The sequence below is a fragment of the Staurois parvus genome, unplaced genomic scaffold (assembly GCF_062004578.1).
Source record: "Staurois parvus isolate SC_StPar_1 unplaced genomic scaffold, SC_StPar_1.0 ptg000336l, whole genome shotgun sequence".
NCBI classification, from domain to species: domain Eukaryota; kingdom Metazoa; phylum Chordata; class Amphibia; order Anura; family Ranidae; genus Staurois; species Staurois parvus.
The window spans coordinates 3,368,703-3,381,080 of NW_028318132.1; the positions used below are offsets into that span (position 1 = coordinate 3,368,703).

At 40.1% G+C, this 12,378-nt stretch overlaps 1 protein-coding gene across 2 annotated transcripts in view; it reads left to right on the forward strand.

The window, feature by feature from the left end:
* GRK3 (G protein-coupled receptor kinase 3) overlaps nt 1-12,378 on the forward strand; it is a 415,831-nt gene that overhangs the window by 73,936 nt on the left and 329,517 nt on the right. The gene's annotated exons all lie outside the window — the stretch shown is intronic.

Sequence of the window (12,378 nt, forward strand, 5' to 3'; positions counted from 1 at the left end):
GGAAGCTATCAGCCTGTGGCACTGCTGAGGTGTTATGGAAGACCAGGATGCTTCAATAACGGCCTTCAGCTCTTCTGCATTGTTCGGTCTCATGTCTCTCATCTTTCTCTTGGCAATGCCCCATAGATTCTCTATGGGGTTCAGGTCAGGTGAGTTTGCTGGCCAATCAGCACAGTAATCCCACGGTCATTGAACCAGGTTTTGGTGCTTTTGGCAGTGTGGGCAGGTGCCAAGCCCTGCTGGAATTGAAGTCAGCATCCCCATAAAGCTCTTCTGCGGAAGGAAGCATGAAGTACTCCAAAATCTCCTGGTAGACGGCTGCGTTGACACTGGACTTCATGAAGCACAGTGGACCAACACCAGCAGGTGACATGGCTCCCCAAATCAACACAGACTGTGGAAACTTCACACTGGACTTCAAGCATCTTGCAGTGTGTGCCTCTCCATTCTTCCTCCATACTCTGGATCCTTGGTTTCCAAATGAGATGCAAAAGTTGCTCTCATCAGAAAAGAGGATTTGGACCACTGAGCAACAGACCAGGTCTGTTTTTCTTTAGCCCAGGTAAGACACTTCTGACGTTGTTTGTTGTTCAGGAGTGGCTTACCAAGAGGAATACGATATTTGAAGCCCATGTCCAGGATCCGTCTGTGTGTGGTGGCTCTTGATGCACTGACTCCAGCCTCAGTCCACTCCTTGTGAAAGTCCCCAACACTTTTGAATGGCCTTTTCCTGACAATCCTCTCCAGGCTGTGGTCATCCCTGCTGCTTGTGCACCTTTTTCTTCCACACTTTTCCCTTCCACATAACTTTCTATTAATGTGCTTTGATACACAAACGTCTTTTGCAATTACCTTTGGAGACTTCTTTTGCAATTACCTTTGGAGACTTTCCCTCCTTATGGAGGGTGTCAATGATGGTTTTCTGCACAACTGTCAGGTCAGCAGTCTTTCCCATCATTGTGATTCCTACTGAACCAGACTGAGAGACCATTTAAAGGCTCAGGAACTCTCTGCAGGTGTTATGGCTTAATTAGCTGATTTGAGTGGGACACTTTGAGCCTAGAATATTGCACCTTTTCACAATATTCTAATTTTCTGAGATTGTGGATTTGGGTGTTTCATGAGCTGTAAGCCATAATCATCACAATTATGACAAATCATGGCTTGAACTATCTTGCTTTGTATGTAATGAGCCTATCTCATATATTAGTTTCACCTTTTAAGTTGCATTACTGAAATAAATGAACTTTTGCACGATATTCTAATTTTTTAAGTTTCACCTGTAACACAAATATGCTAAATTGGTGCAAAGTGAATTAATTTGCACTTATGGTACTTATTCCACAGCAAATTGCAATAACCATGCTTAGTGAATCAAAGTTCAAACTTGGCTAAACTGCTTATATATATTCTAAAAATACCTGTAATTTAATGAAAATAAAAACTGTGAAAATGCTTATAAACCTCAGAAATGAAACATGAACAAAGCACATTCTTTTATTTGTGTATTTGCCTCTATTCCAAGCCCCAGGTGTGTTTTTATCTGCTGACTAGTTTCTCTTTTATCTGTAGGAGTCGCTTCTGACAGGTTTTCCCCAACTGTTAAAAAAAAAAAAATAAATAAAAAGGTAACAGGAGGAGAGTTTCTGTATACTGCCTATGATTGACAGCCACAGCTGTGCATGTTCCCATGTACTGTGAGGAGGTGGTGTGTCTCTTCCCTCCAGTCAGGATTCTGAGCTTCCCTCACTGAGATCTGCACTGTGAGACTTCAGATTCCTGCTCCTTGGTGCTAGGGCTGAGAAAAAAATCATTTGATCTGTGTATTTGTGAAAGATGTACAAAATAAATGACTGCAGATAAACAGGTACAACGTATGTAGGAGGATTTGTTTCAGCTCTGTGTATCACCTAATTTTGTTCACTTTACTGGGTATGTGTAAAAGTAGTCAACCGCTTTAACTAAGTAAATTTGTAGATTGGAAGGAAGGCTTATTTGTTTAAAGTGTTACTAAACCCAGGGCCCTGCATTCACTATATCTGGTCTCCCACAGTACACACAACATGGAAATGCAATTATTTTTGTAAATATAAACTGCTAAATACCTTTTCTCATCAGCAGTTAGAGCAATCTTGTGACTTCAGCTGAGCACCGGTTAAAGCTTGTAGGAGGATGGAAATCCCCTGAACTCTGTCTGGACAGTGCTGATTGGCCCTGTGCTGATCACATGTACTCTCACAAAGAAAAAACCCTATCGCAATACACACTAAACTGAGCATGTGCATGTGACTACGGATTCAATCTGTATCAGGTGGTCATTTCAACAAGAAGAGGAGCAGAGAGGAAAGGATCAAACAGCAATTTAACACAGTGTGGAGGATTAACCCCTTAGGTTCCACAGTGAGTATAACAAGCATGCTTTACTGCATAAACAGACTGATTTTACTGTTGTGGGTTTAGTAACACTTTAAGCCTGACTCCTACTGCTATTAGACATTGCATCCTGATTGTAGCAATTGTACATACAGAGATGGATGCGAACTTCCATTTTGTCAAAGGCCCTCCATCTTGTATCATTTCTACTCCAAATCAGCTTCCCCCCCCTCCCTCTCTGTTGAGTGACACGTGGTCCCTGTGTGCTGGGTTCAGAAGTGCACAGGCAATCAGGCACAGCGGGACAGCTTCACAGTTATAAATCCCAAATTAGCTGGTGCATGGGTGTCTGTTAGCTTCTCAATCTGAGATAATCGTAAAGCCATAAACCAGTTCTTCACTGGGCTTCAAACGCATTCCAGCTAGCCATTAAACAGACATCACATTTAAAACCCACTTTCCCATAAAATTTCATATCATGAGATAGGAACTAATTACCCGGAAACCAAGCATATATTCGGATAGCTCAGTTTAATGCGAGTCGCCTGATATCTTACACCCCTAGTTGAAGAATTCTCCCTTTTAACATCGGAACCAACCTGGGAGACGGTACCCTTTTGCTCTGAAACTTGATCTGCTTAACCCAGGACTTTTGGCAAGTACTCTACCTCTCTAAACTTTTTTCTGTTATCTCTGTGCTGTGTTATTGCTCTCTGTATTTATATATATATATATATATATATATATATATATATATATATATATATATATATATATATATATATATATATATATATGCTACATCTTTTTCTGTAAATACGTTTATTGCACCATTTTGACCTTTTTAGTAATAAATCTTATTTTCTGAAAAGTGTTGAACTGTTTCAAAGCTCTTTAATGCAAACTAAGGATCCCTGTCTCTGAGCGCTACTGTGTGTTTTTAAACCTCTATATACCTCTGTCTGCGGTGACACTGGTATACAGACGATTATTCAAGCATCATAATGTTATTGCTAATATTGGCGAGTTTCCTCCTTTTCGCTACAAAAAGGTGGTGGCAGTGTGAAGGGTTAATTGCGTAATTAACCTGACCCAGTAACAATTGCTCTCAGGCTGCAGGTACATAGATTGTGGTCCATTAGCTGGAAAATCTTTGTGCAGGGAGCAGTGGAGTGTGGCATTGTTACGCATGTGACAGCGCAGTTTTAGATTGGCTAGTACTTTGGTTACGAGTTGGTGAGAAGGGCTGGGGGTCTGATGCCGCGAACGTCACACTGATGACCTCACGGGAAGTGAAAAGAGATCTTTTAAATGGGGGTCACAGACAGAAATAAACTGAAAGAGGTTCTTGGTCTTCCCTATGCTTTCCAAGACTGGAGAAAAAATTGTCTGAGAAAAAAGACTGCATGGCAATCTTCCATAAAATATTCTGCAATATCTCTTCAGTATTATTAATATTTGTATACATATTTTGTAAAGGTTTCTAGTAGGTTTTTCACAAAACCAATTGACCCTTTTATGTGTTACTAAACCCATGACACTGCATTCACTAGATCAGGTCTCCCACAGGACACAGAACATGGTATTGTAATTATTTTATTAAATATAAACTGCTAAATACCTCTTCCCATCAGCAGTTAAAGCAGTCTTGTGACTTCTATCAGTGTCCAGCAGAGCACTGGTTAAAGCTTGTAGGAGGAGTTTTCATTCTGCCCTGATTGTCCTATGAGGCTGCATAACACCTGACCCTCTGCACTCTCCCAAGAAGAAAAACAATCTATCAATATACACCAAACTGAGCATGTGCAGCTTGCGCCCAAGGCTCTGTTCTATCAGCAGATGGATTTAGGCACAGTAGAAGGGGAGGATCAGGGAAGACAGGATCAAGCCACCTTTTTAGGCTCCATGTACACGGGATGTTTGGAAAACACTTGTAAATGATGGAAACTGACTGCTGGAAAACGTAGGTTAAAAAACGTCAGTTTAGCCGTGTTTGCGTACCTCGTTTTATGCGTGTTTATGAGCGTTTGTGTTTAGAAGCATTTTTTAAAGATAACCTCAGGAGATCTTCCACAAAACCCAGAATGCACTGAAAAACAGTAAAAAAATTAACTATTTCAGACATTTTGAGGGAAATAGAGCAGAAGCAGAAAGAGAGCAGAATTTGTTGAGATTAGCTGTCTTTTTTTTTTTTTTTTTTTTTGTGGTCTTTGAGATTTTGCATGAAAGAAAATATGGTAGACACTGCTGCAATAATTTCTGCACATAAATGAGCTGGAACACACAAAGTATGGTGTACCAGGTCCATTTGAGTACCGGGAAAACTCTGTGCGTGCATTTTTCATGATGAAAAAAGGCTCTGGACAGCATCTGGAAATGGAAGAGTTAAACAAATTTTCCAAACGCATTTAAATGCGGTTAGCCGCGTTTACAAGCGTTTGGTATTTGAAATGCTGATAAAATCTACTCCTGAACGCAAGTTTACAGGCAGTTAAGTTTACAGTCTTTTTTTTGAATGCACCAAATGACTGTGTACATGGACACATAGGAAAACATTAGGGAGAGTTCAGGGGCTTCTGAAAAAAAATGCAGAAAAGCTCCTAAACGTGAGTTTATCAGCTGCAGTGTACATGAAGCCTTACACAGTAGAATTAACCCTTTAGGATCCACAGTGAGTATAAAAAGCATGCTCTCCTGAATATACAGACTTATTTTACTGTTGTGGGTTTATTAACACTTTAATTTTTTGACTAAAGTTCCACTTTAAGGCTCTGTTTACACTAGTGCGATTTCAGCTGCAACTTGATTCACACAGAATCACAATTATAATCTCTATGGTACCCATTCGTCAATGCAGCACAGCAAAGAGTGATTTTGGAAAAGGTTCCGGTACTACTTTTGGGGAAGTTTTAGTTTTTGGTTTGAATAAACTAATCTTATCAAAGTTGCATCCAAGTTAACCCAGAGCGTTTGAATGTACTCCATGTGCTTATATCCTGCATGTAGATATGAGTTGCATGGGAGGGCCTTGGCAGTAATACTGGAAGCTGTAGTTTGTTTTTGCTACATTCATTTGGAGACAGCATATTGAGGAAGATGTGACCCATGCACTTTTTGTCTGAAAAGGCATGCATCCAGCAAAGTTAAAAAACACTATCTCTATGCACTGTTTTGTTTTTTTTTTTTTTTTTTTTTAATCTGTGAAATGTGGACTGGCACACTCATCATCACAAAGTCTTTTCAATGGGGCAGATTTCATGTCCTGCTAAGTCTAGATCTGTCACCCCTGCTGCTGCTTCTATGTTGATAAGTGTAGGTTTTCCTGCACGCTCTGTTACTGATCATCTACATTCCTCTCTGAATTTTATTACACAACTACACAAGTTAGATTATTACTGCAGAGTGGGAATACGTGCTTTCATCAAGTTCACCAGGGGCTAAACTGTGCCAGGTTTGTTTGTATGCACTCCGTTATATAACCTTGCAGATGTCAGTGTATTTTGGTTATTTGGATGCTGTGTTGAAAAAGAATCCTTCATTTGAGCCAGTCTAACGAAGGTAATAAATGTTTGATTGACGGATTAATTATCCATAAACACAGTAGACTTTACCAATCAATGTGCCTGAATGAAAAAACTGTCTGTGTTTAGTATAGGTTTTTTTATATAGCATTGGCAAAGATTTACATACAGTTAGGTCCATATATGTTTGGACACAAGCATAATTTTAGTTTTTTTCAGGTATTTACCAAAACGTATTCAAGCTATAGTTTTATATAGTGGTTATGGGCTGAAAGTACACACTCTCAGGTTTAATTTGAGGGTATGTACATCCAAATTAGAGGAAGGGTTTAGGAATTACAGCTCTTAAGAGTAGCCTTCCCCCTTTTTTCAAGGGACCAAAAGTCATTGGACAATTGAATGAAAAGCTGTTTCATGGCCAGGTGTGGGCTACTCCTTCATTATTTCTTTATCAGTTAAGCAGGTAAAAGATCTGGAGTTGATTGTAAGTGTGGTATTTGCAATCTATTGCTGTGAACCTACATCATGCATTCAAAGGAGCTGTCCATGCAAGTGCAATAGGCCATTGTAAGGCTTCAAAAAGAAAACCAATCCATCAGGGAGATGGCAACAACATTTGGAGTGGCCAAAATAAAAATTTTGGTATGTTCTGAGGAAAGAAGAATGCACTGGTGAGCTCAGCAACCTAAAAAGGCATGGACGTCCACGGAAGACAACAGTGGTGGATGATCGCAGGATCCTCTCTATAGTAAAGAAAAACCCATTCACAACATCCAATTGTGAAGGACACTCTCCAGGAGGTGGGCGTATCATTGTCAAAGTCTACAATCCAGAAGGCTTCTCCAGAGCAAATACAGAGGGTTCACCACAAGTTAACCATTCATATGCCTGAATAATAGAAAAGCCAGATTAGACTTTGCCAAAATACATCTAAAAAAGCAAGACCAGTTCTGAAAAAGCATTCTTTGGACGGATGAAACTAAGATTAATCTGTACCAGAATGACGGGAAGAAAAAAGTATGGAGAAGGCTTGGAACAGCTCGCGATCCAAAGCACACAACTTCACCTGTAAAACCGTGTGATGGCATGGGCATGCATGGCTTCCAGTGACACTGGGTCATTGGTGTTTATTGATGATGTGACAGACGACAGAAGCAGCCTGATGAATCCTGTAGTGTTTAGAGATATACTGTCAGCCCAGATTCAGCCAAATGCAGCAAAGTTGATTGGACGGCTCTTCACAGTACAGATGGACAATGATCCAAAACACACTGCAAAAGCAACCCAGGAGCTTTTGAAGGAAAAGAAGTGTAATATTCTGCAATGGCCGAGTCAGTCTCCTGATCTCAACCCAATTGAGCATGTATTTCACTTTTCTGAAGGCAAATATAAAGGGAGACAGACCCACAAACAAAGAACAACTGAAGACAGCTGAAGTTAGAACCTGGCAAAGCATCAGAAAGGAGGAAACCCAGTCTTTGGTAATGTCCATGGGTTCCAGACTTCTGGAAGTCATTGCCAGTAAAGGATTCTCAACAAAATCTTAAAAATGAACATTTTATTTATGATTATATTCATTTGTCCAATTACATTTGGACCCCTGAAAATGGAGTGACTGTGTATAAAAATGCTTGCAGTTCCTACAATTTGTGCTTGATATTCATGTTCAACCCCTTGAATTTAAAGCTGAAAGTCTGCATTTCAAATTCATTTGGATGGTTTCATTTTAATTTATTCTGGTGGCATACAAAGCCAAAAGTATGAAAATTGTGCCTGTGTCCAAATGTATATGGACCTAATTGTGTATATATAGCACAATCCCATCAGTCCCTGCCCTCAAGGAGTTTACAATCTAAGTTCCCTAACTCGCATACATACATATAGTAGGGCCATAGACAGGGGCCAATTAACCTACCAGCATGTCTTTGGCATGTGGGGAAAAAAAACGGAGTACCCGGAGGAAATCCAGACAGCACACATGGGAGCACATGCTATAACTGCAGCCAGGTAGTGTGGTGGTTGAGATTCGAACCAACAACCCTAGTGCTGCTAGGTGAAGGAAGTGCTAACCATTTAGCCGCTGTGCTGCCCACAGGCTGTATTGCCCATTCTGAAAGGAATTTTATGGCTGCTATCATATTGCAGGCTAAATCCAAAAATGAGCAGCTAATTTGTTGCAGTTGGCAGCATGTTTCTTCAAGGCATAAATGAAGCTCACTATGTGGACTTTAGAAAAACCTGCTTGTGACACAGACATGTCAATGAATCATTTGTCTTTTCTACCTTTTAAACCTCCTGTTGGGTTGTGTCAGTAATATAAAAAGCGTTGACATACCAAGACATTTTGGACAATTTCATGCTCCCAACTTTGTGGGAACAGTTTGGAGAGGGCTTGTTCCTGTTACAACATGACTGCGCACCAGTGTACAAAGCAAGTTCCATAAAGACATGGATGATCGAGTTTGTGCAGGCCAGTCAAGTTCCTCCACCCCAGAGTTCTGACCTCAACCCGATATAATACCTTTGGGATAAATTAGAGCAGAGACTGCGAGCCAGGCCTTCTGGTCCGACATCAGTACCTGACCTCATAAATGTGCTTCTGGAAGAATGGTCAAACATTCCCATAGACACACTCCTAAAGCTTGTGGACAGAGTTCCCAGAAGAGTTGAAGCTGTTCTAGCTGCAAAGGGTGGACCAACTCAATATTGAACCCTACGGACTAAGACTGGGATGCCATTAAAGTTTTTGTGTGTGTGTAAAGGCGGCGTCCCAATACTTTTGGTATATTAAAGCTGCACCACAGTAGGGCAACTCACTGCCCCTCAAAATATATTGTTTTGCAGAGCAGCCCTTCTGGCAAACATCAAATTGGCAGCACTGGCTTGCTTCACTGGATAACAATGAATTGTTTCTTGCTTATATTCATTTGAAATCAAATAAAAGATCAAATAAGCTGCCCATACAAATCCTTAAAGTGTAAGTGACCAAAACTTTTTTTTTTCTTTCTTAGTTTTGTATAAAATGGGGAAAGGGTTAGAATTCCTGTCAGACTTTTACCACTATCCAGGGCTCAATTAGAGAGAATTACCCTCACTTCCTGTTATTCCTGACAGCAAGTGAGGATAATTTTCAGCAACAGCAACACAAACCAAAATAAAATGTCTTTTTCTTTAGTAAGGTAAGAGCTAAAACTTTTATCAGCTTTTCATTTGGGTGTGTCTGTGCCCTTGTTTCAGATATTTCCTCACTTCCTGTCTGGTGAAACCATTGTCAGCCAGATGGAAAGTCTCTTCTACGGTGACCCAGATAGCAGGATAAACCCAACAGGAGTTCTAATCCTTGCCCACTATTTATAAAATTAAAGTATACCTAAAGCCAAACTATATATACAGTTGTGTTCAAAATAGCAGTCAGACATCACTAACCTGATCAATCACTGCTTTTGGTAGAAATGATATTTCTACATGGCAAATAATTTACTAGCAGGTGTAGTAGAGTAATAGAAATCCAACAGACCCAACAGTCATGACATGCATGCTGCTGATTCTGTGTAATTGAATCACTAATTGAAAGGGGCATGTTCAAAATAATAGCAGTGTGGAGTTCTATTAGTGAGGTCATTCATTCTTTGAAAAACAGGTGGCAATTATTGCCCTTATTTAAGGAAGGAAGGCAGCAAATGTTGTACATGCTGGTTACAGTGCATTTCTCTCTGAAATTCTGAGGAAAATGGGTCGTTCCAGACATTGTTCAGAAGAACAGCGTACCTTTATTAAAAAGTTGATTGGAGAGGGGAAAACATATAAAGAAGTGCAGAAAATGATAGGCTGCTCAGCTAAAATGATCACAAATGCTTTAAAATGGCAACCAAAACCTGAAAGACGTGGAAGAAAGCGAAAAAGTACCATTCAAATGGATAGAAGAATAGCCAAAATGGCAAGGACTCAGCCAACAATCAGCTCCAGGAAGATCAAAGAAGGTGTAAAGTTACCTGTGAGTACTGTTACAATTAGAAGACTCCTATGTGAAGCCAAGCTATCTGCAAGAAGCCCCCGCAAAGTCCCACTGTTGAAAAAAAGACGTGCTGAAGAGGTTACAATTTGCCAAAGAGCACATTGACTGACCTAAAGAGAAATGGCGAAACATTTTGTGGACTGATGAAAGTAAGATTGTTCTTTTTGGGTCTAGTGGCCGGAGACAGTTTGTCAGACGACCCCCAAACACTGAATTCAAGCCACAGTACACTGTGAAGACAGTGAAGCATGGTTGCGCAAGCATCATGATATGGGGATGTTTCTCATACTACGGTGTTGGGCCTATTTATCTCATACCAGGGATCATGGATCAGTTTGAATACATCAGAATACTTGAAGAGGTCATGCTGCCTTATGCTGAAGAGGAAATGCCCTTGAAATACGTGTTCCAACAAGACAACGACCCCAAACACACCAGTAAACGTGCAACATCTTGGTTCCAGACCAACAAGATTGACGTTATGGAGTGGCCAGCCCAATCCCAGGATCTTAATTCAATAGAAAACTTGTGGGGTGACATCAAAAATACAGTTTCTGAGGAAAAACCAAGAAATAGAGAAGAACTGTGGAATGTAGTCCAATCATCCTGGGCTGGAATACCTGTTCACAGGTGCCAGAAGTTGGTTGACTCCATGCAACCCAGATGTACAGCAGTTCTCAGAAACAGTCCTTATACAACTAAATATTAATTAAGTGATTCAAAGGAAAGCAAAATCTTCAAACATTTTTCAGTTTATATAGTGAATGTTTGAGTTTGTAAAGAAGAATACAAACACTGCTACTTCTTTGAACAGTCTAATTCACTTTTCTTCAATTTTTTTTAGAGGAACAACAGGAATTTGATATATTTTTCTTCATGTTTTGATTTGGAATAGAATGTGTAGTGTTCCCAATGCATTTGTGTGTATGGAAATAAAAGATATTAGAAGGATTTTGAGCTTTATTCACTTTTTTCAACACACTGCTATTATTTTGAACACAACTGTGTGTGTATATGTATATAATATATATTATTTTTTTTTGCTTTTTGAAGGCTGGGTTCACACTTCTGTGATCCGATTTTCATCTGATTATGTAGCGCAACTTAAGATAAGATTTGTTTATTCTATGGAACCAAAATCATGCTAGAATTTTGCCAAAGTAGTACAGGAACCTTTTCCAAAATCGCTCTTTTGCTGTGCTGCATTGATGAATGGGCACCATAGAGATTTTAATTGTCATGTGATTCTGTGTGACTCAAGTTGCAGGTGAAATCGCACTAGTGGAAACAGAGCCTTAAAGTGGAACTTTAGTCAGAAATTAGTGTTACTAAACCCACAGCAGTAAAATCAGTCAGTATATCAAGTATGCTTTACTGCATATACAAACTGTGGAACGTAAGGGGTTAATCTTCTGCTTTGTGTAAAAAGGCTGTTTGATCCAGTCTTCTCTGATCCTCCCCTTCTTCTGTCCCAAATCCATCTGCTATTAGTACAAACTCTAGGGTTTACTCTGCACATGCTCAATTTAGTGTGTATTGCTAGAAAGTTTTTTTTTTTTTTTTTTTTCTTTGGGAGAGTGCATGTGATTAGCACAGGGCCAATCAGCACTGTCCAGATAGATGGTCGGGGTCATGCAGACTAATAGGATAGTCAGAGCAGAATGAAAATTCCTCCTACAAGCTTTAACCAGTGCTAGGCTGGACACTGTTAGAAGTCACAAGACTGCTCTAACTGCTGATGAGAAAAGGTATTTAGCCATTTATATTTACTAAAATAATTGCATTTTCATATTCTGTGTATTGTGGGAGACCAGATATAGTGAATGCGGGGTCCTGGGTTTAGTAACACTTTTTAAGTCCTGATAGATCACTTCAGGTTGGTCCCTTTTGCAGGTATAGCTATGTAAAACATTAAAAAAATAAGTGTCTATACTGTTTAAAATCCAGTAATACACTGTATCACCATGTTCTGCACATGCTCAGTGCTGAAAAACAGAAAGCAACTGTGCTGAAAATGTAGAGGCTGATCTGCTGACAGCCTAAAGATTTACTTCTGCTCAGAGGCTCTGGGCTTCAGCAAAATGGCAGCCTCCAGCAAAGAGAAACGGAAACAATGCTAGAGGCAATTTACAGAACACTTTAATTGTGGTAGCATAAGGCTTGGTTCACACTATTGTGGCTTTGCGGGCCGCATTTGTGGCCCAGTCATTTGAATGGGCTGCTGTGCCTGCTCTTCACACAGGAATGAGGTTCCTGCAGCATTTTGAAAACCCAGCGCCTGGGAAATTGCATGGAGCAAAATGTCCCTGTGGTGTCCATACCTACAAATGCGCTGTGCTTTAGATGCTCAAGGATGGCATTAAGAATGCATGGCAGCCGCGCACAACGCGTTGTGGTTGTAGGTGCTGGAATAGCTGTGATTCCCATACCTACAATAGTGTGAACCAGGCCTTTATTATTATGGAGTGT